Here is a 27,868-nt window from a genome sequence, read left to right as displayed (position 1 = left end):
TTTTCTTTCAACACTTTAAAGATTTTTATTGTCTTCTGGCTCATGATTTCTAAAAAGTCTGATTTATTATTTCTCTCACATGTAACATGCTTTTTTTTCTAGTTTCCTTATCACTGTGCTTCAGCCTTTTGAGTATGATGCTTCTGTGGTTTTATCTAGGTTTCTTCTCCTTGGAACTTATTAAAGTTTTTGGATCTGTGTTCATAGTTTTCATAAAAATTTAGTGAATTTTCTGCCATTTTTTCCAAATATTTTTCTTTTTCCCTATTTCTCGTATTCCAAATACATGTAAATTGGAATATTTAATGTTGTTTCAGACATAATTTAGACTATCTTTATTTTCAGGCTTTTTTCCCCTCTATGCTTAATTTTATTTATATTGGTATATATATATTCAGATTCATTAGTTTTTGTGCAATACATAATTGGCTTTTGGTCTCATCCAGTATTTTTCATTTAGATATTGTATTTCAAAAATTTTTAAAAATTAATAAACTTTACTTTTTTAGAACACTATTTGATTTACAGAAAATCAGAGCATAGAACACAGGGAAATTCCAAACACCCCTTTTCCGTGCAATGCAAGAATTTTTCTCTTATTAACATTTGCATTAATGTAATATATTTGTTACAATTGGTGAAAAGATATTTACACATTATTATCTAAGGTCTGTAGTTTACATTAAGTCTGAATCTTTGTGTTGCATAGTTTTATGGGTTTTGACACATGCATAATGTCATGTATTTACAATTAAAATGTTGCACAGAATAGTTTCATCATCCTAAAAATCCCTTCTGCTCCACTTATTTACTCATTCTTCCTTCTTCCAAATACAGGCAACCACATATCTTTTAACTGTCTCTTTATAATTTTGTCTTTTCTAGAATGTCATATAGTAAAGTAGCCTTTTCAGACTTGCTTCTTTCACTTAATATATATCTGAGATTCTTCCATTTCCTTTTGTAGCTTGATAGCTCATTTCATCACTAAAGTTAATATATTTTTTCAGTTTTAAAAGTTCTAGTTAGGCCATTTTTATGCACTTCATCTTCTCATTAATTTGGTTATATTTCCCTTTACATTTTGACTATATTTGTAAGATTTATAATCTTTTAATTGTCTACTTATTTTATTAACTCTGTTATTTCTAGATCCATTTCTATTGATGATTTTTTTCCTGCTTATAGGTCATATTTCCTGAATTTTACTAGGCTGGCAATTTTTTTGTTATATCCTAGACATTTTGAATTTGATACTGTCATGTGCTCTATTTTATTTCCTTAAAGATTGTTGGATTTTGTCCTGGTACAGTTAAGTAATTGGCATATCAACTTGATATTTTTGAGGCTTGATACTTAGGTTCTTCTAGACCCATTTATAGAAAACTTTCTTATAAGACTAATTTAGGACCACTGGTAGGGTATGACCAGTCTGTGCATTCTAAACAATGACAGCTCTGGCAAGCAAGAACACAAATTAATCTCAGCTTTTTTTTTTTCTTTGATGGAGTTTTGCTCTGTCACCAGGCTGGAGTGCAGTGGCGCAATCTTGGCTCACTGCAACCTCCACCTCCTGGGTTCAAGCAATTCTCCTGCCTCAGCCTCCCAAGTAGCTGGGACTACAGGCACACGCCACCACATCCAGCTAATTTTTTTTTTTTTTTTTTTTTTTTTTTTTAGTAGAGATTGGGTTTCACCATGTTGACCAAGATGGTCTTGATCTCTTGACCTCGTGATCTGCCCCCCTGGACCTTTCAAGTTGCTGGGATTACAGGCATGACCACCACACCTGGCCTAATCTCAGTTTTTATGATGATTGTGAGTTGTTTGGTCTGCTGTTTTCTAGTAGTTCTTAACCTGACCTCAGGTAATTTCCTCTTTCATTTAGACTCAAAGGAGTCAAAAAGACATATATCCTTATCTCTGAAATTCTGAGTCTACTCTAAAAATTCGAGCTGTTTAAGACTCTCTAAACTTGATCTATATCTCATCAACTCACTAAGATTGTTGTGCTCTGTTTTTCTTCCTCCTTCCACTGCTAAGACCTGGAATATTCCTGCAGTCAACTATGGCTCCTTAGTTTCTCTTCCCTCAGAGATTGTAGTATTCTGTTACCTGTTGTCAGTTGATTGAAAATTGATACTTATATATTTTCTCTGGTTTTATAGTTGCTTATGATGAATAATTCCTGTGGTAGTTCATTTTTCATTGTCAAAACAAGATTTGTAAAAACAAAACCTTATAATTCATTTGAGTATATACTATGATCTAAACATTACACACTTAGGTAAATAGAATTTGTACACATGAACATGTTCATATCTTTGTTGATTTTTATTTTAACATAAAAATTGAAAAACTCTAAAGCCATTAGAATGAATAAATTGTAATATAGTCACATGATGGAATATTACAGTTATATATTTACAAATAAATGATAGTTACATGTAATATAGATTAATATCAGGTATAATGTTTTATAAAAACAAAAATTTGGGCATGGTGGCTCACTCCTGTAATCCCAACACTTTGGAAGGCTGAAGTGGAAGAATTGCTTGATTCCAGGAGTTTGAGACCAGCCTGGGCAAAACAGTGAAACTCTGTCTCTATTTTAAAAAAATTGAAAATTAGCCAAGTATGGTAGTGTGCATCTGTTGTCTCAGCTACTTGGGATGCTGAGGCAGAAGGATTGCTTGAGCCTGGGAGATCGGGACTGCAGTGAGCTGTGATCACACCACTGCACTCCATCCTGGGCAACAAAGACTGCCAAAAAGAAAAAAAAATTCACACGCCAAGCATGATGGTTCAATCCTGAAATCTCAGCACTTTTGGAGGCTGAGGCGGGCAGATCACTTGAGGTCACGAGTTTGAGACCAGCCTAGCCAACACGGTGAAACACCATCTCTACCAAAAAATACAAAAATTAGCTATGTGGTGTTGTGGCATACAGCTGTAGTCCCAGCTACTTGGGAGGCTAAAATGGGAGGATCGTTTGAACCCGGGAGACAGAGGTTGCAGTGAGCTAAGATCATGCCACTACACTCCAGCTTGGGTGACAGAGTGAGACCCTGTCTCAAACAACAACAAAAAAACAGTCACAGAAGAAGACAGGTTGGTTCCACTTAACAAAATTTCATAAACTTATAAAAAACAAGAGATATTTTAAGGTTATAAATGTATTTATTAAAGCTAGAAATAAGAACAAAGGGATGAAGATTCTTGTATAATTTTGATTACCTCTGAGAAGAGAGAAAAGAGCAAAGGATCTGGTGCGGGGTGGGGGGGCACATAGAGCCTCAAGGTAATTGTGTTTGATTTCTTTACATTGGAAGGTGAGTACTTAAGTACTCCTCATATTCTTATTCTTTACACAAATTTTAAGACATTGCTTGTACATATTTACTAATGCTTTAATAATGAACAAATTAGAACCATCGCATGTTGGGTTGAAGTGGCAGTGTTGACAACAATAATCATTTGCTGAGCATTTGCTATGTTTTGGGCACTGTACTGGGAGCTAGGGATTCAAAAGTGAATAATTCTTGACCTCTTCCCTTAAGCAGCTTAATGCTTATTGTGAAATATAAAAACTGAATTAGACTTCAAATATATAGATAATAGTAATATCAGTAAGTATGATTATGTGACACCTTATTTAGGAAATATGTCAGTTTCTTTACTTACACCCCTTTATATTATCCTTACTTTCCTGCATTTTAGGTAATAACTTCCTGCAGAATGAGAACCTAAATCTAAATTATTTGTCTGCATTGATGCAAAACATTAGCAATCAACTGGGGATCTGAGCCAACATGTTTCTGAGATTGAGGCCTAACCCACCTACACAAATCCATCCCTCACAGGGAGAAATTGAGACAGGTGAGCTCCTAAGTTGGCACCTCAGTTTACTTTGCTTTTGTCTAACCCATTGTCTTGACTCTGTTCTCCTTTTACAGGAGATGGCAAAAAAGCTCTATTGAATGAGTGAACAGTGAAATAGGGAACTGGTGATACTTTTGATTTGCCTTATTTACTCATAAAGATAGGCTCCAAAATGAGACCCCCTTTCAGGAAAGAGATAATGAAGTTTGAAATACCTCTCACTTTCTAACAAAATTAGTCTTTTAAAAAGTTATCTTAAAACTAGAGACATGTTTGCAATCTTTGAGAGGCTTTTTCCTCCCATTCCTTTTAACATTTTATATATAGCACAAATTCTGTATATAATTCCTCTTTAAATGTCTAGGATCCACAAAGAATATCTAATAGTCATCATAATATTATGGTCCTGACTAAGGGTATGCAGATGCTTAATTAGTGACTTTTATCCTGTCTTTGCAGTTTGCTGCTAATAGCCTCAAGTAAATGGGGGAGAAAGTTGCTGAAGTATCTCAAATGCAAATGAGAAAAGCAGTACGAATCTATCATTGTCCATATTTATACAGTTCACATTATAAGTATTTGAATTAAAGAAGCCATTTACACTTAAATTTTCAAAGGCTGTGGAAAGAAAACATTATTTATTCTACTTTTAGAAGATCTAACCTTGCCACTATATAGGTAGCTTCTAATTATCTACTATGAATGTGAACTGTTTCCATAACTGTGGTATAAAACAAAACCAGCACAACTATTTTAGCAAATATCAGAGGTAAAATTAACATTTGAAAATATGAGCTTGTATTCAAAATTCAAACTCGCTTAAAAAACGCAGCACACATTTCCCTCATTTCAGATGTGCTGGAATGAAGGAAATATTATCAGCCAAACAAATTACCAACTCTCCTGTGATTAGGAAAACCCAGTATTAAGGACGTAAGAAGATACAGATTGCTTCCAATTCTGGGAAGATGTCATAGGCATACTTTTCTCTATTGCTCCCATAAATACCAGCACATAACATAGCAGATATAATACAACTCTGAAAGATAAAGAGATGAGGCAGGCTGGGTAGAGACATCAGGACACAAGGAGTGACATGGTGGTACATTCCTTGGCTTTCCTTACATATCTAAGATTGGAACTCAAGCCAGCAACTCAGAAACACTAATGGACACAGTTTATTGTTTTGTTTTGTTTTTGTTTTTTTGTTTTTAAGTCCTAACAAAATCTGCTCTCTCTAGTCAAGGAGAGGAAGAGAGGAAGCCTAGTCATGCAGTAAATGTTTAGACTGTAAACTGCTCTACTCCAAATACCACTGTAAAAACTGTTGCCATCACCCCCACCCATGCCTGCAAAGATCTTAATGGGGGGGGTCTCAACTTCCAGAGAGTAATGAACTGGCTAATTCTTCCCCTTCCTGTGGGTGGTGTCAGAAAAGACTGAGTAGGGAGCTGAGACTTTCATTTTCACTGAGAAGTAACAAGATCTCCATTACACTTCAGCAATGTCAGCAAGACCATAGTGGGAGCAGGGACATACACTCCAGCCAGCAGTAATAAGACACCCCTTTTTCTCTCTGCCAGGAGGATACCAGAGGACAACTAGAAGAAAGGCAGAATTCTCATCAATCCCAGGAGTAACAAGACCACCCTCACCATTGTGTCTGTGGAAACCACTTGGGTGTAATAATGAGGCATTTCTATCCCTCCCAGCCAGAACAGTATCAACAGAGGCCTAGAGAGGAGTCAGAATTTCTACCCTCATCCATCACTGGGATATTTTGGTTGTCCAGGTTGGGTGGATAATGGGCGAAACTGAAGCCCAGTGGGGACCTGAATTTTACCTCTTCCTAACAGTAATGAGTTGGTGCCTACCCCTGCCACTATTACAGCAGTGTCAGAGAAAATCAGCTAGAAACGTAAGTTTTTTACATAAGATCTAGAATCTTGTAAAATAATAAAAAGTATGGGTTTAAATTGATATCACTCATTATAACAAGAACCAGGAAGACCTCAAACTGAATGAAAAAAAAATTCTAATATCTGTCATCTTGATGATAGAATTTATCTGAGAGATTTTAAAGCAGCTATCATAAAAATGCTTCAATGAGCATTTACAAACATACTTGAATCCAAAGAAAAAATAAAGTTTTAGCAAAGAAATAGACTTGACAAATACAGATAATGATATAAAGAAGAAAAAAAGGAATTCGAGAATCAAAAAATGTAGCAACAAAAATAAAAATTAAAACCAAAAACCCTCAATTATAGATGCCTATGCAAATTGAAAGAGACAGAGGAAAGAATCAGTGAACTGGAAGACAGAAAGAATAAATTACCCACTCTGAACAATAGAGGAATAAAACAAATTGAACAGAGCCTTTATAGCTCTGGGGGCTATAATAAAAAATGTAACATTTGTGTCATAATAATCCTGGGAGGAGAGAAGAATGAGGGAAGACTGAAAAAGTACTCAAGGAAACAGCGGCTAATAAGTTACCAAATTTGGCAAAAGGCGTAAATTTACAAATTCAGGAACCTAAGTGAACTCCAAATGCAATAGAGCCAAAAAAATATGCCAAGATACATCATAGTCAAGTATCTGGAAACTAAAAGCAAAAAAAATGCCATGAAATCACTGAGAGAAATATCATACTTATGAAAGAAAAAAAAATACACCTGACAAAGAATTCCTCTTCAGAAACTTGGATGCCAGAAAAAAGTGGGACAGCATTTTCAAGTGTTGAAAAGTGAGGAACTGCAACCCCAAATCCTACATCCAGTGAAAATGTCCTTCAGAAATTAGAGTAATCTGTTTAAGCAGATTTTTAATGTGTTTTAAAATCTTCCTCAGATAATTCTAACATCTTTTTCATATTGGTGGTGGAATTTTCTTTTCTCATTCAGACATTTTCAGATACAGAAAACCTAAGAAAATCTGTCATCAGTAGACCTACCCTAAGAGTAGCTAAAAGAATTTATCTGTGTATAAAGAAAACAATAGTAGGAATTTTGTAATGACAAAAAGGAAAAAAGTACATGGGAAGCAAAAACATGGGTAAATATAATAAACTCCTCCTCCTTGAATTTTCTAAATTATGTTTGACTGTTGAAGCAAAAATTACAACACTGACGTGGTTCTAAATATATACAAAGGAAACACTTAAAGCTATTTTATTATAAATGGTAAAGATAATGGATATAAAGGTTTGTTTCTACACTTGAACTGGCAAAATAATAACACTAGGAGACTGTTTTATGCTATGAATATGTAATGTAATCAATAGAGCAACTACTAAAAGAAAGCTATAGAAAGAAATACACTCCCAACCACTGTGATAAATTTTTAAAAAATCTTTAAAATGTTTAACCCCATAGAAATGTAGGGGGAAAAAAAGAAAAAACTGAGAGAGCAAACAGTAAACACAAAATTAGAATGGCTGACTTAAGCCTTAATCTAATAATTACTTTAGATCTAAGTGGGCTAATATACAAAAAACTGACATTAGTATAGTACATTTTAAATCAGGGGAAACCAAACAACGAAAAACATAGGACAATTCTCAATTTTAGTTGTTTTCAAAGATATGTTAATTAAAACAATACTTTAAAATTATATAACTCTCAGCAAACTATCGCAAGGACAAAAATTCAAACACCGCATGTTCTCACTCATAGGTGGGAATTGAACAATGAGAACACTTGGACACAGGAAGGGGAACGTCACACACTCTGGGACCTATCGTGGGGTGGGGGATTGGGGGTGGGGGATTGGGGGTGGGGGGTGGGGGGTGGGGGGAGGGATAGCATTAGGAGAAATACCTAATGTAAATGACGAGTTAATGGGTGCAATATAACAACATGGCACATGGATACATATGTAACAAACCTGCATGTTGTGCACATGTACCTTAGAACTTAAAGTATAATAATAAAAAAGGAAAATAAAAAAATTATATAACTCAAAATATTTTGGGATGCAAAACATTTTAAATATAATACCTATAGTCAGAGTTAATATAAAATCAACATTTTCACAATGATGACATTTAAATTATGAATACTTTTTTAAAAAGCCAATTAAACATATATAATGTTGTTACCATTTGATTGCAATAATTCTACATTAACAATTTACCATAGAAAATTATTAGAGAAATGGATGGGAGGATTTGTGTGGGATACAAGACTGAATGATAAATGACCCCAAATTTTTTGTCATCAAATTATAGTACATTTCTAATTATTATAAAAGTGTTACTTATAAAGTTTGAAGGACACTGATTAAGGCTATGCACAGCGGCTTATGCTTGTAACTCCAGCCCTTTGGGAGGCTGAGGTGGGAGGATCACTTCAGGCCAAGAGTTCGAGAGCAGCATGGGTAACATAGTGAGACCCTGTTTCTACAAAAATAAAAAAAAAATTAATAGTGTGGTGGTGCATTCCTGTAGTTTCAATTACTTGGGAAGCTAAGATGGGAGGATCACTTGAGTTAGGGAAATAGAGGCTGCAGTGAGCTGTGATTGCACCACGCACTTTAGTCTTCATTACAGAGCAGAGTCTGTCTCAAAAAAAAAAAAAAAGAGGAAAGATGAAAAAGACAACCTGATCAAATAAGTTATACATCTGTACTATAGAGTATGCCTCTATTAAACATTGTTTTTAAACAACAGTAATTAACATGAAAATAAATCAGAACATAAATTATTACATTTGATACAAAACTATATATGTAAAAATATACCTTTTGCTCTCTATTATGTCTTAAGTAAATGATATAAAACATAACGAGATTGGGTAAATAAACTGATAAATTTTACATGATAGAAAAACTAAAAATTATTAAAGTTTTCTCTAGACAATGTTATAGGTAATTTTTTCACTTTTGCTCTTTGTTATATGTAAACATTTATAAATATTTTATACAATCCTATTAACTTAGAAATACTTTTAAAATTGTTTTGTTTTCATTTTGTGTTGCTAGTTTTTCATTCCTCATTGAAAGTTAGATACAATTTGCAGTAGCCATTATGTCCCTTCACAAATGTTTAGTTTGTCTTATATTTTCTTTTTTTTTATTTTTATTTATTTATTTATTTATTTATTTGAGATGAGGTCTCACTCTATTACCCAGGCTGGAGTTCAGTGGCATGATCTCAATGCAGCCTCAACCTCCTGAGCTCAAATGATCCTCCTGCCTCAGCCTCCTAAGTAACTAGAACAACAGGTGTATGCAGCCACACCCAGCTAAATATTATATTTCTTGTAGAAACAAGATTTCACCATGTTGCCCAGGCTGGTCTCAAACTCCTGGGCTCATGATTCATCCACTTCAGCATCCCAAAGTGCTGACCTTACAGGCATGAGCCACTGCACTTGGCCTGTCATGTATTTGCTTCCAGTTATGTTGTAAGTTTGTTCTTTCCATTTCCATTGAACTCAGATATGGCTGTGTGACTTGTGGCTCATTATATGTGAGTGGAATAGTCATGTGTTATATGACAACAAAGAACACCAATTGTTACAAAAGCTGCAATAACAGGTAAATAAAAACAGCAAAATCTATGTATTTGTAAAGGTTCCCAATATTTAGAACCATACTATCTTTAAAATGTTGATTAAAGTATTTATATAATAAGTATTCTGGCATTTGCTACATTGAATCATTCTTTTTTCCCCCATAATGATTGTATAAATCTCCTCCCTTCAGGGCTAAAGATTTATAATCCTGTATTACAAGGGTTTTGTGTCTCCAGGAAACTGAATATATGGCACATGCCACTAATTCAGTTTGTCATTTAGCTTCCCATCTGCCTTCCATTTTCATCTCTACAAAGTTCCAGTGTTGATCAGCATGTTTCAGGTGTCAGTCAGTATGAAAAGCAATCCTTGGAGGATACAGCTTTGAACTTATATAAAGGCTCTGTCTCATCAGACTTAAGTTGTCCCTGCATCGATGACTTTAAGGGCTGTGACCCACTATATGTTGCAATCCTCTCCTTCTGCCTGTCATTTTCAGTTAACAGAGGCATCCTGTCAGCTCTATGATAGAGTGATGCCTTCTGTAACTCTCCTAGGAGATCATTTATCTTCTAGGTTCTTGTTAGGCTTTTATCATTGTTTACTTTAAAAATAAGTGTAGTTCTGAAGATCTAGACATGAAGTCATTGCAGATAAAAAAAAAAAAAAAAGTCTGTATCATCTCTGCTTTGACTACACAAAATATCTGTATAGCGATTTTAACTTTGTGGAGTCATAGACACCCAAAATATATAGCTACATAAACACAGTTCTTAATTCTAAAAATTGATATAGTTTGGCTATATCCCCACCAAAATCTCATCTGGAATTCCCACATGTTGTAGGAGGGACCCAGTAGTTGAATCATGGGGGCAAGTCTTTCCTGTGCCATTCTCCTGATAGTGAGTAAGTCTCACTAGATCTGATGGTATTTATAAGAGGAGTGCCCCCGCACAAGCTCTCTTTATGCCTGCTGCCATCCCTGTAAGATGTAACTTGCTCCTCCTTGCCTTCTGCCATGATGTGTGAATCTTTCCCCAGCCACGTGGAACTGTAAGTCCAATTAAACCTTTTTTTTTTTTTTTTTTTTGTAAATTGCCCAGTCTTGGGTATGTTTTTATCAGCAGCATGGAAACAGACTAATACAGTAAATTGGTACCAGTAGAGTGGTGTGCTGCTGAAAAGATACCCGAAAATGTTGAAGTGACTTTGGAACTCGGTAACAGGCAGAGGTTGAAACAGTTCAGAGGGCTCAGAAGAAGACAGGAAAATGTGAGAAAGTTTGGAACTTCGTAGATACTTGTTGAATGGCTTTGCCCAAAATGCTGATAGTGATATGGACAATAAACTCCAGGCTGAGGTGGTCTCAGATGGAAATGAGGAACTTGTTGGGAACTGGAGCAAAGGTGACTCCTGTTATGTATTAGCAAAGAGACTGTTGGCATTTTGCCCTTGCCATAGAAATTTGTGGAACTTTGAACTTGAGAGAGATGATTTAGGGTATCCTGCAGAAGAAATTTCTAAACAGCAAAGTATCCAAGAGGTGACATGGGTGCTGCTAAAGGTATTCTGTTTTATAAAGGAAGCAGAGCATAAAAGTTCAGAAAATTTGCAGCCTGACAATGCAATAGAAAAGAAAACCTCATTTTCTGAGAAGAAATTCAAGCCAGCTGCGGAAATTACATAAGTAATGAAAAGCGGGAAGTTAATCCCCAAGACAAAGGGAAAAATGTCTCCAAGGCATGTCAGAGGTCTTCGCAGCAGCCCCTCCCATCACAGGCCTGAAGGGCTAGAGGAAAAAGTGGTTTCATGGACCGGGCCCAGGGTCCCCATGCTGTGTGCAGTCTAGAGACTTGGTGCTCTGTGTCCCAGCAGCTCTGGCTGTGGCTGAAAGGGTCCAATGTAGAGCTCAGGCCATGGCTTCAGAGGGTGCAAGTCCCAAGCCTTGGCAGCTTCCATGTGATATTTAGCCTGCAAGCATACAGAAGTCAAGAATGAAGGTTTGGGAACCTCCTTCTAGATTTCAGAGTATGTATGGGAACACTTGGATGCTTAGGCAGAAGTTTGCTGCAGGGGTGGGGCCCTCATGGAGAACCTCTGATAGGGCAGTGCAGAAGGAAACTCCGGGGTCAGAGCCCCCACACAGAGTCCTTACTGCAACACTACCTAGTGGAGTTGTGAGAAGAGGGCCACTGTTCTACAGACACCATAATGGTAGATCCGCTTGAATTTCTTGCACTGTGTACCTGGAAAAGCCACAGACACTCAACACCAGCTCATGAAAGAAGCCAGGAGGGAGGCTGTACCCTGCAGGGCCAGAGCTGCCCAAGGCCATAGGGACCCACCTCTTGCATCAGCGTGACCTGGATGTGAGACCTGGAGTCAAAAAGAAATCATTATGGAACTTTAAGATTGGACTGTCCTGCTGGATTTCGAACTTGCCTAGGCCTGTAGCCCCTTTGTTTCAGACAATTTTTCCAATTTGGGATGGCTGTGTTTACCCAATGCCTGTACTTTCACTGTATCTAGGAAGTAACTAACCTGCTTTTGATTATACAGTCTCATAGGTGAAAAGGACTTGTCTTGTCTCAGATGAGACTTTTGACTGTGGACTTTTGAGTTAATGCTAAAATGAATGAAGACTTTGGGGGGACTGTTGGGAAGGTATGATTGGTTTTGAAATGTGAGGACAAGAATGTGAGATTTAGGAGAGGCCAGGTGTGGAATGATATGGTTTGACTGTGTCCCCATCCAAATCTCATCTTGAATTTCCATTTGTTGTGGGAGGGACCTGGTGGGGGTTAATTGAATCATTGGGGCAAGTCTTTCCCATGCTGTTCTCATGATAGTGAATAAGTCTCACAAGATCTGTTTGTTTTAAAAAGAGGAGTCTCCCTGCACAAGCTCTCTCTCTGCTTGCTGCCGTCCATGTATGACGTGACTTGCTCCTTGCTTTCTGCTGTAATTGTGAGGCTTCCCCAGCCACATGGAACTGTAAGTCCAATTAAACTTCTTTCTTTTGTAAACTTCCCATTCCTGGATATGTCTTTATCAGCAGCGTAAAATGGAGCGTAAAATGGACTAATACAAAAATAGCCAAAGCTCCTCATCCTTAAGTAAATGAGTTTCTCTGATGGTAAAAGCTCCTGTCCTTGAGTTTTATGTTGTGGAAACTAATTAATCATATATAAAACCGCAACAATCAATCATCCACAAAATTGTAAAGAAAGAAAAATGTTTCAACTGTTTCTTCTCCATTTAACTGTTTGGGGCCAATCTGCCCTTTATGCCAATAACTTTGTTCCCAAGCTGGCCTTTCGTTCCACAAATTCCCAACTTTTCTCTGTGTTGACACATATGTTTGGCACATCAATCTAGAATTCAGTTATTTACTAATCTTTGAGATAGTGTAACAGCAGAATACATTTATCCCAGACAACAGAATTTACGGAAGGGAATTTTGAGGTTCTAGGCACTCAGATAGGGTGGATGTTTCTGATAGTACTTTGAATCTTAAGAACATTTTAAATAAAACTAACCATCAATAAAGGATTGTATGATTTGTATGGTCCTTACAAATATGACAGTCTTAGGTTGCACACTTGATAGCTTAGAAAAGAATCATAATCTTAAAAATAATACTTAGATTTCAGGTGATGCTTCAGATATATGTGTATGGCTGCAGCATAGTGCAATGCCTGTCATTGATGCTCTTGATACACAGTTGCTGACTAAAAGAACAAGTCAAGAAATGAATGACTGAATAGCTCATGTAATGTGTAAGTTTGTGGCAGTTTTTATAGGTTTTTAGATAGTGCTTTATGTACTGCAGAATAGTCCTAAGCAAGCCTCTGATTTGGGTTAGCTTCTGAGGATTACATGATAACAGAAATTTTAAATTGGGCCTAAAAGTGAACAAAAAGCAAGATTCAAGTTTCAAATGTTATAGACTTCTCTTTTTTGAGAATATTGGAACAACAAAACAAAATGATAGCCTCTTATCAGAGACTCAAACACCTTCCAACTCACTATTTAACATTCTCAGGGCATGGATTTGTTGTTCTCAACCCAATACGATTGGTAGAGCTAGCTCTGGTTGTCACAAGCAAGTTTCAGGCAACTATACAGAGAAAGGGTGTAGATAGGCACACTCAGTCTTTTCTAAGGATACACCTTGGAAGAATTATACATTTCCACTTCCGTATCACTGAGCTGATATGACCACACCTAGCTGCAAGACAGGCTGGCTACTATGGTCTTGGGTGAGCAGCAATGTGTTTAGCTACAGTTATCTTTTAAGGAACAAAAGAAGAATAAAAATTTGGAAAGAGTATTTTTTGCCATAATTCTTACTCAAGCATAGATGGTTTCACCTTCTAATTATATGTAAAATTTAGAAATGTAGCACATAGAAATAAATAGCATATTCTTATGAATAATTAGAAAGATGCAATGTTGTGTCAAGATGTCAATTGAGCTTTCTAATTAATTATAGTTGTGTAACCAGGTGAAAACAAGATTAGAATTGAAATGTGTAAAATATTGGTATTATACAGTTATAGATGACATATAATTTTTAATTTAAGATGTGCTAGATATTGTCTACTGGCACTTGGAATCCATATTCTCCTGTCTTCTATGTGCCTTCTTGTGTTGTAGAGATTAGAATGCTTAAAACAGGCTAGATTTATCAGACTTCCTTATAGTTAAGGTTCTGGGTACAAGTTTGATTGATCCAATTAGATATTGCTCACAATAGGTTGGAAAGCATAAGTGAGGCGAACATATCTTCCTGCATTTTTAAAAAAATTTCATGGTATATATTTAATGCATAAAGCATGATTTTTAATGTATATATATATGAGAAATGACTACTAAAATCAAGCTAATTAATATCCATTCATTCACATAATTCCCTTTTTTAATTATTTTGTGGTAAGGGCACCTGAAATCTGTTCTATTGGCATATTTTCAAAATATAACATTGTTACTAACTATAGTCATCATACTGTAAATTAAACCTCTAGATTATTCATGCTACACTATGGAAACTTTGTAAGCTTTGACCAACATCTCCCCATCCTCACCCTTCTCTCTACTGGTGAATACCATTATAATCTCTGTTACTATATATTGAATTTTTAAAGACTCCACTTGTAAGTGAGATCACACACAATCTTTCTTCCTGTGTCTGGATTATTTCACTTAGCAAAATGTCATCTTGGATCATTCATGTTGCTGCAAATGACAAAATCTCCTTTTAAAGCCGAATAATATTCCCTGTATGTATTTACCGCAATTTCTTTATTCATCTGTTGATGGACATTAGGGTTGTTTTCACAGCTTGCCTGTTGTGAAAAATGCTACAGTAAACATGGGAGCATAGATATTTCAATGCAATCCCGATTTCACTTCCTTTGATTATATACTGAGAAGTGGGATATATGAGTCATATGATGGTTTTATTTTTAGTTTTTTGAGGAACCTCCATTTGTTTTTCATAATGCCCATAACCAATTTACACTCCCATCAACAGTGTACAAGGGTTTCCGTTTCTCCATACTCTCACCAACACTAATCTTTCATATTGTTAAGAGCCATCCTAACAGGTGCAAAGTGAAATCTCATTGTGCTCTTGATTCGTACTTCCCTGATTATTGATGACAAACAACTTCTAATTCACCTGGTAGCCAGTGTGTGCTTTCTTTTGGGAACTGGCTATTCAGACCTTTTGCACATTTTTTAAGATTTGTATTAATTTAAGGGGTACTAGAGTGGTTTTGTTGTGTGACTGTTTTGCATGGTTATGAAGTATGGGCTTTTAGTATAACCATCACCCGCATTTGCCCATTTTTTAAACATGTTGATTATGTGATAATTTAGCTATTGAGTTGTACTTGTTTCTTCTATATTTTGGGTATTAGCTTGTTATTGTAACTGAGGAGCTTAGCTTCAAAATGCATTTTAAAACTATTTTTTTCCTTTTTCTATTTTCTCTCTTGTCTCAAGGTGTAACTTTACTAGAGAAATCATTTTATTTCTCTCCTTACTCTTAATATATGGCCTTGAAATATACTTTCTTTGAAATACCACATCCCTCCCTTTCCCTTCATACACCCCATTGTCCCATGTACATTTTTCTAACTGTATGCTTTGTATCTAGTTGTGACCTTATGTTCTGGTGGATAATCTTGAGATAAACCAGATGTGTAGACCCAGCTGCAAAATTCAAGAGATTACCTTAAGGTGGTTAGTCTGCAACCTAGTCATTGTTAAGATGACACTAGTCCATGCTGAGAGCCACAAGAACAAGATTCATAGTCCTTGTACCCAACGGCCTGCATGCCTCCCATTCCAAGTTCCCTTTTTTTTTTTCTTTTTTAAATTATACTTTAAGTTCTAGGGTATATGTGCACAATGTGCAGGTTTGTTACATATGTACGCATGTGCCATGTTCCTAGGGTACATGTGCACAACGTGCAGGTTTGTTACATATGTATACGTGTGTCATGTTACATGTATACAAGCACCAATTAACTCATTATTTACATTAAGTATATCTTCTAATGCTATCCCTCCCCCTCCCCCAACCCCATGACAGGCCCCTGTGTGTGATGTTCCTCTTCCTGTGTCCAAGTGTTCTCATTGTTCAATTCCCACCTATGAGTGAGAACATGCAGTGTTTGGTTTTTTGTCCCTGTGATAGTTTGCTGAGGATAATGGTTTCCAGCTTCATCCATATCCCTACAAAGTACACGAACTCATCCTTTTTTATGGCTTCATAGTATTCCATGGTGTATATGTGTCACATTTTCTTAATCCAGTCTATCATTGATGGACATTTGGGTTGGTTCCAAGTCTTTGCTATGGTGAATAGTGCCACAATAAACATATGTGTGCGTGTGTCTTCATAGCGGCATGACTTATAATCCTTTGGGTATATACCCAGTAATGGAATGACTGGGTCAAATGGTATTTCTAGTTCTAGATCCTTGAGGAATTGCCACACTTCTTCCACAATGGTTGAACTAGTTTACAGTCCCACCAACAGTGTAAAAGTGTTCCTATTTCTCCACATCCTCTCCAGCACCTGTTGTTTCCTGACTTTTTAATGATCGCCATTCTAACTGGTGTGAGATGGTATCTCATTGTGGTTTTGATTTGCATTTCTCTGATGGCCATTTTTTCATGTATCTGTTGATGATGAGCATTTTTTCATGTAATCTGTTGGCTGCATAAATGTCTTATTTTGAGAAGTGTCTGTTCATATCCTTTGCCCACTTGTTGATGGGGTTGTTTGTTTTTTTCTTGCAAGTTTGTTTGAGTTCTTTCTAGATTCTTGATATTAGCCCTCTGTCAGATGAGTAGATTGCAAAAATTTTCTCCCAAGTTCCCTTTTTTAAGCACATCTCCCAGCATAGAGTTTGAAATAGTTTCTTTAGGTATGAGACAGGCTGTTACCCCAATGGCAGCTTGGAATAAAATCACTTTCCTTTCACTGTATCTTGTGCTTGTTATTGGCTTTGCAAGAGGCAAGCAGCCAAGCCTACATTCAGTAACATTAGATATACGATTTGCAAATATTTTCTCCCAATTTGTAGGCTGCTTTTTCACTTTTGTTAATTTTTTAAGTATGATACAGTCCTATATGTTTATTTTTGCTTTTGTTGCCTGAGGTTTTTGTGTGATATCCAAAATATAATTGCCAAGGCCAATGTCAAAGAATTTTTTCAATATGTTTTCTTCTGGGAGTTTTATGACTTCAGGTTTTATGGTTAAGTCTTGAATCCATTTTTAGTTGACTTTTATGCATATCGTTACATAATTTAATTTTGTACTTGTGCATATCCAGTTTTCTTGACATCATTAATTTTCCCATTGTGCATTATTGGTGCCTTTGTCAAAAATTAGTTGACAGCATATGTGTGGGATTATTTCTGGGCTCTCTATAATGTTTTATTGGTGTTTGTGTCTGTTTTCATGCCAGTACAATGCTGTTTTAATTAATATTTTTTAAACATAATTTGAAATCAGGAAATATGTTGCTTCCAACTTTGTTCTTCTTTCTCAAGATTGCTTTAGCCAATCAGTCTTTTGTAGTTTTAAACAAATTATAGAATTTTTTCAATTTCTGTTAAAAATGCCATTGATATTTTGATAGTGGTTGCATTGAATCTGTATATTCGGCCAGGCACAGTGGCTCACACCTGTAATCCCAGCACTTTGGGAGGCTGAGGTGGATGTATCACAAGGTCAGGAGTTTGAGACCAGCCTGGCCAACATGATGAAACCCTGTCTCTACTAAAAATACAAAAAATTAACTGGGCATGGTGGTGCACTCCTATAATCCCAGCTACTTGGGAGGCTGAGGCAGGAGAATTGCTTGAACCCAGGAGGTGGAGGTTTCGATGAGAGGAGATGGTGCCAGTGCACTCCAGCCTGGGTGACAGAGTAAGACTCTGTCTCAAATAAATAAATAAATAAATAGATAAAATAAGAATCTGTATATTACATTAGGTAGTATAGACATTTTAACCATATTAATTCTTCTAATCCATGAACATAGGATATCTTTGCATTTATTTGTTCTTCAAATTATTTATCAATGTTTCATAGTTTTAAGGGCACAGGTCTTACACTTCCACAGTTAAAGTTATTTTTATTTTTTAAATACATTAATATATTTAATTTTATTCTTTTTCATGCTGTAGTAAATAGGATTGTTTATTTGCTTTTTGGATAGGTCATTGTTGGTGTAAAATAACATAAGTTTTTTTTTTTGTTAATTTTGTATCCTGCATCATTCCTGAATTTATTAATTCTAACAGACTGTGTGTATGTGTTTTTGTGTGTGTGTATAGAGTCTTTAAGGTTGTCTACATATAGGATTATGTCTTCTGCAATCAGGGGTACATTTACTTCTTCCTTTCCAAATTAAATGCATTTTATTTTTATTTCTTGTCCAATTGTTCTGCCTAGTTCTCTCAGTACTATAATGAAAAGAAGTTGTGAGAATAGGCATCCTTGTTTTATTCTTTTTTGTTTGTTTATTTTTGAGACAGAGTCTCACTCTGTCACCCAGTCCAGAGAGCAGTGGTGCAACCTCAGCTCACTGCAACCTCCACCTCCCAGGCTCAAATGATTCTCTCGCCTCAGCCTCTGGAGTAGCTGAGATTACAGGCATGTACCACCCTGCCCACCTAATTTTCATAGTTTTAGTAAGGACAGGGTTTCATCATGTTGGCCAGGCTGGTCTCAAAATCCTGACTTCAAGTGATCTGCCCACCTCAGCCTCCCAAAGTGCTGGGATTACAGGTGTCCTTGTTTTATTTTTAATTTTAGAAGAAAAGCTTGTTGTTTCTCCCACTGATTATGATGTTAGCTGTGGGCTTTTCATAAATAGCCTTATTATGTTGAGGAAGTTTCTTTCTATACTTATTTTGTTGAGAGATTTTGTCATCAACGAATATTCAGCTTTTTCACATGCTTTTTCTGCATCTATTGAAACAATTTGTCCTTCCTTCCTTCCTTTCCTTCCTTCCTTCTTTCCTTCCTTCCTTCCTTTTTTTTTTTTTCTCAGGGTGTCACTCTATCACCCAGGCTGAAGTGCAGTGGCACAATCTTGGCTAACTGCAACCTCCACCTCTTGGGCTAAAGTGACATTGCCACCTCAGCCTCCCTAGTAGCTGGGAATATAGACACACGCCACCATGCCTAGGTAATTTTTGTAATTTTTGTAGAGACAGGGTTTTACCCTGTTGCCCAGGCTGGTCTCAAATTCCTGGGCTCAAGCAATCCATCTTCATTGACATCCCAAAGTGCTGCAATTACAGACATGAGCCACCATGCCTGGCCTATCATGTGCTTAAATCCTTCATTCTGTTAATGTAGTGTAACAAATGTATTGATTATGTATGTTAAACCAACTTTGTATTCTAGGGATAAATCTTACTTCATTATAGTATATTGTCTTTATGATGCATTAGTGGATTCAGTTTGCCAGAATTTTTGCATCTATATTTCTCATAAACACTGGCCTTAAGTTTTATTTGTTTTTTGTGTGTTGTCTTTGTATGGCTTTGGTATCAGAATTATGCTGGCCTTATATAATGAAGTATTAAATGGAGTTTGGAAGTATTTGGCCTTACATAACAAAGTTTGGAAATATTCCCTTTATTGCAATTTTTTGGAAGAGTTTAAGAAGGACTCCTATTAATTCTTCTTGAAATTTTGGTATAATTCAGCCATAAAGCCATCTGGTCATGGGTTTTTTTGTTGAGAGGTTTTTGATTGCTACTACAAACCCCTAATTTGTCTTGATTCAGTCTTGGTCGGTTATACATGTCTAGGAATATATCTCTTTCTTCTAGGTTACCCTTTTTTTGCATATCATTGTTCATAACAATCTCATAATTTTTTCCCTGAGGCATCCATTATATTATCTCTGTTTCGTTTCTGATTTTGACAGTTCTCTATTTCTTAGTCTAGGTAAGGGCTTGTTGATTTTGTTTATACTCTCAAGCAATCAACTAAGTTTTGTTTTTTTCTTATAATTTTAATTCCCAAATATTGTTTATTCAACATAATTGTATACATTTATGGGAAACATTGATGTTTTGCTATATGTATACGATATGGAATGTTAAATCAATCTAACAATCTACAACCTCGTTTACCTTTTTTAATGGTGATACATTTAAAGTTTACTTTCTTGGTTATTTTGAAATATATGATTATTATTGACCCTAGTTACCCTGCTGTGCAGCAGATCAAAAAACTGATTACTACTGTTTTTCTGAAACTTTGTAACCATCAATCAGTAATGGTCTTTCCCCTCTCTCCACTCCCACTCCAGCCTCTGGTAAATATCATTGTACTTTCTACTTCCTTGGCTTTAAATTTATCAGATTCTACATGTAAGTGTGATTGTACAGTATTTTTCTGGCTATGCCTATCTTATTTCTCTTAGCATAATGTCCTCCAGGTATATATATTTTGTATATATACCTCTCTTCAGATGCACAGCTTAGAGATATTTCATTCTGTGGGTTTTCTCTTCACTCTGGTGATTCTTTTTGTTTTTTGAAATGGAGCCTCGCTCTGTCGTCCAGGCTAGAGTTCAGTGGCATGATCTCGGCTCACTGCAACCTCTGCCTCCCGGGTTCAAATGATTCTTCCACCTCAGCATCCCAAGTAGCTGGAATTACAGGCAACTGCCATCATGCCAGGCTAATTTTTGTATTTTTGTAGAGACAGGATTTCACCGTGTTGGCCAGGCTGGTCTTGAACTCCTGACTTCAGGTGATCTGCCTGCCTTGGCCTCCCAAAGTGCTAGGATTACACATGTGAGCCACTGCTCCTGGCCTATTTTGTGAAACTTTTATAACTATATTATTGTTTTAGTTACAAAGGAGCTTACATAAAATGTATAATAGTTTTAGTTGTCTATTTTCAGCTGATAACTGCTTAACTTTACTTGCATGCAAGAACTCTACACGTTTTTCTCCTCCTCCGACATATTATATTCTATCAATTTCCCAAATTATATCTACTTATATTAAGTATCCATTAACACAATTATTTATAACTGTTTTAATGCTTTGTCTCTTTTATAGTGGAATTAAAAGTGATTTATCTGCCACTGTTACAGTAATATAGTATTTTCAATATTTGTATATATTTACCTTTACCAATCAGTTTCCTACCTTCTTAAGCTCTCCTAGTCCTTATTTATTATACTTTTGTTTCAAGTTGAAAAGTTCCATTTACATTTATTTTAAGGCAAGTCTAGTGGTGATAATTTTTCTTAGTTTTGTTTGTCAAAGAGATTATTTATATTTCCTTCATCTGTGAAAGACATGTTTTCTGGGTATAGTAGTTTCGTTGGCAGGTTTATTTTCTGCAAGCACTTTGAATATATTATCTGTCTCCCTCTGGCCTATAAAGTTTCTGCTGAAAAATCTGCTGACAGTCTTATAGAAATTCTCTTATACATAACAAATCTCTTTTTCTCTTGCTGCTTCCAAAAATCTCTCTTTGGCTCTAACTTTTTACAATTATAATGTATCTTGATATGGGTATTTTGGGATTCATTTCATTGATGTTCTATGGCTTCCTGAATCTGGATATTTCCCCCTAGCTTGGAAAGTTTCCAGCTGTTACTTATTTGATTAACTTTTTGTCTCCTCTCTGTCTCACTCTTCTTCTTTGCTCCCATAATGTATATATTGGTCTGCTTGATGATCTTTAAGTTTTTTAATCTATTAAGCTACCTTCACTTTTTTCTTTTTTGTTGTTGTTGTTTCTAACTGTATGATTTCCAATGACCTATCTTTGAGTTCTTTGTTCTACTTGATATACTCTGCTGTTGAACACCTCTGTTTAATTTTTTAATTTGGTAATTGTATTCTTCAGTTCTATGATTTCTGTGTGGCCCATTTTGTGTTTTCTTTCTCTTTCTTCAAAAACTCACATTTTTCATTTATTGTTCTCCTGATCTCAGTGAGCACTTTTTTTTTTTTGAGAGTCTCATTGTCACCCAGGCTATAATGCAGTAGCACAATCATGACTCACTGCAGCCTCAAGCTCCTAGGATCAAGCAATCCTCCCACCTCATCCTCTTGAGTACTTAGAGAGCATCTTAATGACTATTATTTTGAATTTTCAGCCAGGTAAATCATTAAGTGTTCATTTCTGGAAATTTACCTTATTTTCTTTGTAACATATTTTTCTGTTTCTTTATTTTTATTGACTGTTGTTTGCCATACATTAGATAAAGTGGTCACTTCTCCCAGTCTTGTAAGACTGGCCTCCTCATATAGAAGATGAACTCGCCAATCAGCCTGGCCAGAGATTTTGGGTGCCTCTCAAATCCTTGTGCTTGTTTAAACCACTGTCTTAGTTCTCTCTGGTCCCAGGATGTTCCAAATCTCGTTAGTGTCCCCAAGACAGGAGAGATAGAAACTAGTCTCTAAGTAGCATCTGGAAAAGTTGGGGTGCTAAATGTGTGCTCTAATTCCCTTCTCTTCTCAGGGATAAGCTGGAAGCTGGCTTTTGTATCTAGCTCACTCCATAGTAAACAGGGTAAAAGATCTGTGGCAAATGCGTGCACTCTCATTCAGAATGGAAACCCATTCCAACTATTGCCTCGCTCTTGGTCGCTTCTATGGTACTAGAAGATTCTGGGTCTTATCAGTCAGAGACAAGTAGGTTAGCTGGCTGCTTGGTTCTATCTCTGGAACAAGCTGGCGGAGGAACTATGGAAGTACCCATATGCCTATACAGGCTGTCAGAGGACTACCAGTTACCCTCCACCTCCACTCAATAAGCTCCTAGATGCAGGCTAATCAAGATACATATGGATAGTTGCTGAGAAAATTGTGACATTGGGCATGTGGTCAAACCCTTTACAGTTACAAACTGGGTGCTGGGTGTTTTTGCCTGCTTCTTTGGTGCTAATGTAGGAGAAATGGTCACTGGTGGTCTCCCCACAACTGTTTAAAACTACCTTTTTGTTTTCTGTGATTGTGGAGTACTCATTAATGCCAAGCCCTGTCACTCCCAGAGCTGGATGATTAAGTAGTCAGTCTCCCTAGTGGGAACTTTAAAAGGCAGGGTGCTCTATGTGCTGAGCGACTCCTTCCAGGGAGAAGCTAGAGAATTGGTTTTATCATTGTAGTGAGCTGGGAGAATCAGGTGCATGAAGTTTTCACACACCTGTTCAGGCTCCCGGGGGTCTTATCAATTCCCTGTACTGCAGATGACATCTGCTTAGAGGCCTGACCTTAGACAGTAGCTGACAAAATGTTCAGTTAAACCTCTTTCAAGAGAAACTGGGAGATGAGTATTGCCTATTTGTGCTTTACTGAGCCCAGGGATATTGCAGCAGGGCATGTTCACACACACATTGAAAAAGTCACCTCTTTAGTTCCAGGGAACTTGTAATTGCTGAACCCCTTCTGTTTCCAGGGCTAAGAGACCTAGGAGCCAGTCCCTCACGTAGGAGCTGTGAAAACTGGATTGTTGTGTATGTGTTCTAAACCCTTCACTCTTCAGGAAAAAATTGAGAGTTGAGGATTCCTTTCCAATTGTGGGTTTTGTTGCATAAGGGGGTCTCAGCTTTTCCTACCTGTTTTGTTGTTGTTGTTTGTTTTGAGACAGGGTCTCATTCTGTTGCCTAGGCTGAAGTGCAGTGGTGCCATTATGACTCACTATAGCCTCAACTTTCCCAGGCTCAAGTTATCCTTCCACCTCAGCCTCCTGAGAAGCTGTGACTGTAGGCATGCACCACCATGCCTGGTTAATTTTTTTAATTTTTGGAGCGACAGGGTCTTCCTAAGTTGCCCAGGATGGTCTCAGACTCTTGGTCTGAAGCAATCTTCCCACCTCAGCCTCCCAAAGTGCTGGAATTACAAGTATGAGCTGCCACACCTGGCCTCCTACCTGTTTTCGATGTGAATATTTCTTAGTGGTACTATGTGTAGGAATCTCTCAACTATTTTATGAATTTCTCTCAGAGGGAATTCATCCGTGTGTAGCCATTTATTTGCTGTGTCTGTGGGAGGAGAAAAAGCCAGGAACTTCCTATTTTGCCATCTTACTGACATTTTTTTTAGGCAATGAAGATATCTTCCATAAAGCTTGCCAAACCTTTTTCCTTAACTAATTACAATCACATATGCACACACATACACACACAGTGACACACTAACATTTTGCTAAGGTCTTGAGATGGCCTGTTAAATTCTTGATGACAGAATGAGTTGGGTCATCTTTGAAAAGGGCATTTAAACAAAAGAGATAACCAGATAGCCCTTAATCACAGTTTCTATTCACCGTCTTACTCGGGGTACTTCAGAATCTACAAATGGTCTCAAAGGGAGATCCAATCTCCAGGATGCTTTTTGAGACGGATTTGATTTTTTAAAAAGTCCTGTTTTCGCCTTCTTCCCACTCTAACATTTTATTATTTGACTACCTGAAATAAAAATTATCTTTCTATAAGCATAATTGCGTACTGAAGTAATTTTAAAAAGGCACATTTAAGTTTTAGAATAGAAAACAGAAAAAAATATTTCTACCTCCCTTTTTGGTACAAAGATTAGAAGGTGTCTAAATATTACTGTCTCTGAAATTATTCATTAAATGATCTTCATATTTTAAGTTCAATTTGCATATTCCTTTACCGTTAAGGGAAGGATTAGAAATGCCACCCCTCCCCTCCTCTCTCCACCTTCAACCCACGCATTCCTCACTTTCTCATTTTCTGATTGCATATTATGAACCACACACTGTGTGAGGTACTGTAGACATACAACAAAAGTCCTGCCCTGAAGGGGCCCATATTTTAATGGGGATGCAGATGTGTAAGTGGATTAATTTTCAAACTATATCTTAAGTGTTATAATGGAGATACTGCTGAGTCATGTGATGCCATAAAGGACAAAGGGTTTAACTCTTCCAGAGGAATTATAGAAGAAAAAAATTCATAAATTTCACTTCATTAAAGTCAGAGTAACGGTGCCTACTAAGTATCATACAGTAGACCATAATTTTTGCTCACCTGATTACTATCTATTCTTGTATTATATTTGCTAGGTAGGAGTATTAGGATCAAGTTAGGAAAGCAGAAACCACTCTAGGTATGATAGAAAGGGGAGGGACGGGGAGAGAAAGAGGGAGAGAAAGAAAGAAAGATTTCACCCAATTGCAGCAGAATACAAATTCTTTTCAGGTAACACAGCTAGGAAATAGAGAAACCTATATTTGACTCCAAGTCTTTCCAAAACCTCTTTCTATGAATGAATTTAAATAGTGAGAAGGCTCAGAATAAAGAGTTAAGTTTATTGGATTAAGTGAGAATAAATAGGCTTTGGAAACTCTGATCCTTACTTATTATACAACCTTTTCTCAGATCACTACTGACCTCCAAAACTACATGGGGAGGAAGTAGAAGCAGAGGGGCATCTCTTTTATAGTGACATCGGCGGACTGTTTTATTACCCTGAAACATTTGCAGGACTTTTTTTTACAGACACATGTTCCCCAGAAGAGGATTTGCCATTCTGACAAATCTCCATCCAAGGAATGGGAAATTCATTATCCCTTCCACTAGAATTAAACTGTGAAATTATTTATAGGAAGAAGAAGTAGTAGAATAAAGACGAAGTTATATTTGTCTTCTTCACTATAAGAAAAAAATGCAAAATCAGGAAAAATGTATCTTAACTATTACTTTTACAAAGGCAAAACAGGCTGTTTGCTATCTAATCAGTCCTGTTATTAAAATTCAGGCTGTACTGTTCTCTTCAGAGAGAGGCAAATGGGGGGAGTTATTAGATTTGTGGCCTACTGTTGTTAGTAGAATGAACAAGACAGAGTAAAAGCCACAAGTGGAATTGTACTAGTATTTCCTCTATAATTAACCCAACACTTAGGTAGCCTTTCAAGTGAAAGGAGCCCTCCAAATGATGGAGGCACACAGGAGGTAATTATGTGCTTTCAATAAATGCCTGAAAGCTCACAATTTCTTTGGGGAGATACAATCTCTGGAAAGGCTTGCATTGTCACTCCAATTTCATTTATTATTTTAACAAATTCTGTGTTCCATGGAGGAACTTTATTTCCCAAAAAGATGAATGTATAATAAACCAGTTCTTTATTTTAAAACTTATGGTGAGAGAAATTTCAATTTTAGATAATTCCATTGTCTATAGTCTCTATTAAATTAGCTTAAGTTCCAAAAGATACTGCCACATTATTATTGTAGGTAGCCATTATAATTCTCAAATTTCTATTGTTATATTCTCCAAGACAGTGGTAAGCAAACTACAACCTCTAGGCCAAATCTGGCCTCCCAATTGTTTTATAAATAAAATTTTATTTAAACATAACCACTCCCATTCATTGACTTGTCTCTGGTTGTTTTTGCAATACAACAGTAGGGTTAAGTAGATATAACAGGCTGTGTGTCACATGATGAAGCCAAAAACATTTGCTCTCTGGCTCTTTACAGAATGAATTTGCTTATATTTCTTCTAGGATGTCAATTTGTCTGCTTAATTCACAGAAGGACAAATTTTAACATACCTTACTTCTATGGCCTGAATGTTTGCATACCCTGAAAATTCATTTGTTGAAATCGATCCCCAATTTGATAGTACTAGGAGGGTAGGTCTTTGGAGATGTGATTAGATCATGAGGGTATAACCTTTATTAATGTGATTAGTGCTTTTACATGGGGTTGAAGAGACCCAGAGCTCCCCTTCCACCATGTGAGGATGCAGAAAGAAGATACCTTCTGTGAACTAGAAAGCTGGCCCTCACTAGACACCAAATATGCCAGTATTTTGATCTTGGGCTTCCCAGCCTTCAGAACTTACAGCAGTCCAGAAAGATTAAGACACCCACCTGAAATGTTAATTTTGTCCTAAAATAATCTTGCATGTAAGATCTGAAATATGACCTAAGTATTATCTGAGGAGTCAATGCTGATTTATTGGTGGTGGATACTGTGATTCTGCATTAAGAATGGATCTGAAGCCACATAAGAAAGATAACTGTGATTACTTAGCGCTATTTTCAATGGCTGTGAGAAGACAACCTTGTGACCAGAATTTGAAACCCTGCATAAACAAAACTGTCAACATGTTTTGAAGGCCTTTACACTCTCCTCAGGTTTTAGAAGTATTTCCACTGATGACAGCTTTCAGATAAAATACTCTTATTTTGAAACCAACGTTCACCAGTTTTGGAAATTTTAGTCTGGCTAGGAAGGAAAGGAGTAACATTGTGAGTAGGACACCAGCCTTAGGCTAGTCCAAGTCTATAATATCAAAAGGCTAGTACACTATGTTATATTATGGTATATGTTATAATCATGTAGCCAGCTCTCCCCTTTGAGAAATAGGAGCAGGCATTATCATGTGGCCTTATTCCATTAAAGGTCATGGAATATAGCTGGGGAAATGCAAGTAAAAACAAAGTCATCCCCCAAGCCAGGAAAATGCTTCACAAAGATAGAACAAATATTAAGCATTATTACTGAATTAGCATTAAACCAGAATATGACATAAATCACAAGCAATCCACTGAAGATAATGAAAAGACAAAGAAATCTCATCTTCTCATATAGACAAGCAGATACAACCCATAAAATACATGTTCTCAAGATAAACAATAACAAGTCCTCAAGTCAGAAGGCTTCACAGCATGTGATTCATCCTAAATTCATTTGGTAATTAGGTTGACAGTCTGTGTTAGCAAATTGGCTTGAAAAATAAACTTCTCAAATGTTTAAGATGGGAGTAGATTTATAACTTGGAGTAAGAGGCCCCACATAATTAGGCACCTATCCTCCCATAGGAACTGGAGAATGGGAGTGCTATTTTCCTTGATGATTACATTTTAAAGAGATGATCTTATATATTATATAAAAAATGGTAAGGATTCTACTAAGAAACTATTAG

The sequence above is a fragment of the Pongo pygmaeus genome, chromosome 6, assembly GCF_028885625.2.
Source record: "Pongo pygmaeus isolate AG05252 chromosome 6, NHGRI_mPonPyg2-v2.0_pri, whole genome shotgun sequence".
Taxonomy (NCBI): domain Eukaryota; kingdom Metazoa; phylum Chordata; class Mammalia; order Primates; family Hominidae; genus Pongo; species Pongo pygmaeus.
Note: the sequence above shows the minus strand (reverse complement) of the source record.